We start from the raw sequence: 1,676 nt of genomic DNA, 5'->3' as shown, positions 1-1,676 counted from the left end.
TGAGTGCACCCTCCCTGGCCACCCAGAGGGCCCATCTGTGACACCCTCTCCCAGCATCAACACACAGGGAGTGGAGGCATGGGCATGGTTGTGAATCCCACTTCTTCAGGCCTGCTCGGGGGTGTCAGGTTAGTGGGGTGAGCACGCTGGGAAGAGGGAGGGAGGTGGCTCTCAGGAGGGAGCATCAGCATCCACAACCAGCTCCTACAGCGAGGCTGCTTTGGTCTCGCTGAGGCTGAAAAGGACCAGTGACCTCTGGGCACTTGGTGGTGATGCAGATTCTCAGGAAGCCCCACCCCAGAGCCCCTGAGCCAGAAACCCAGGGTCCATCCTGTGTCTAGGCAGCCCAGGTGAGCGTGAGGCAGACAGCCGTCTGAGAAGCACGCATCAGACCATGAACTTGAGGGCAGGACTTTGGTTTCTCTTCAGCCCCCGGCGCACAGTGCTCTGTAGACAGAAACAGAAATGATGGGAGGCAGAGACCATGTACACATTGCCTTCAGGACCACCCACCTGACTAGGCACCTAGCGAATATGTGAGAAAACTTGCTGATGAACTGGTTTACTTTGTGTTTTTTTTTGGGGGGGGGGAAGCAGGCATCATGTGTGCTGCCTAACACAGAGTACACGGTCAGTACATATCTACTGAACAAATAGTCTGTATTCTGTGTCACCAGGCTCTACTAATGCAGGCCAGAGAATTCGCTATGTGGCTGGAGAAAGTTCCACTGTGTATGCTTAAGGGGAAGGAGACAATTACTAAAATCCTCCAAGGGTCTCAACTGTCAGGCGGTGACTTCAGCCGGTGCACGGAGGCAACAGCTCAGGAACAGGTGCACGTGCAGCTTCAGGAAAGCTACACGGAGACACGAGGGTTTCCTAAAGCCGCTGACATCCAGGGGTCAGAGCTGCAGAGCAGCGCTCTGCAAATTCGCGCTGCGGGCCAACTCCAGCTCGCCACCCTTCTTTTGTTTTTGTTAATCCTGACCCAAGGATATTTTTTCATTGATTTTTATAGGAAGTGGAAGGGGTTAAGGGAGGGGCATAGAGAGAGAAACATCAGTGTGAGAGAGACACAATGACTGGTTGCCTCCTGCACATGCCCTGACCAAGACTGGTGGATCGAGCTTGCAACTGAGGCACATGCCCTTGACTGGAATCGAACTTGGGACCCTACAGTCCATGGGCTGATGCTCTAACCACTGATACAAACCGGCTAGGACTTGCCACTCATTTTTGTATGGCCTGTGAGCTAAGCAGTCTTTACATTTTTTAATGATTAAAACAAAATATTTTTAAAGAAGAGACTTTTGTGAAAACTCTATAGAATTCAAAGGACAATGTCCACAAGTAAAATGTCATTGGAGCACAGCCCTGCCCGTTTATTGACAGATGGCCTAGGACCGCCTCCTGCCCAGCGGCTGCGTAGAGTAACTGCACAGACACTGCACGGCCCAGGCCCTCCATGTTGGCCTTTCTGCCCACTCCCTGCACAGATGGAGAGAACAGCCTCCCAGGTCTGGGCGGGCTGCCAGCACAGTCACTTTCTGGCTAGTGGTTATGTTCCCCATCCAAGCCAGCTCTGCGGCCAGGTGGCGCCAGCCTTACCCCACCCCTCTCTGTGAAGTTGCTGTCCAGGTCTCTCCTCTGGTCCAGGTCCATCTGAGGGGAGAGAG

The sequence above is a fragment of the Myotis brandtii genome, unplaced genomic scaffold, assembly GCF_000412655.1.
Source record: "Myotis brandtii unplaced genomic scaffold, ASM41265v1 scaffold2175, whole genome shotgun sequence".
In the NCBI taxonomy this organism is placed as follows: Eukaryota; Metazoa; Chordata; class Mammalia; order Chiroptera; family Vespertilionidae; genus Myotis; species Myotis brandtii.
Note: the sequence above shows the minus strand (reverse complement) of the source record.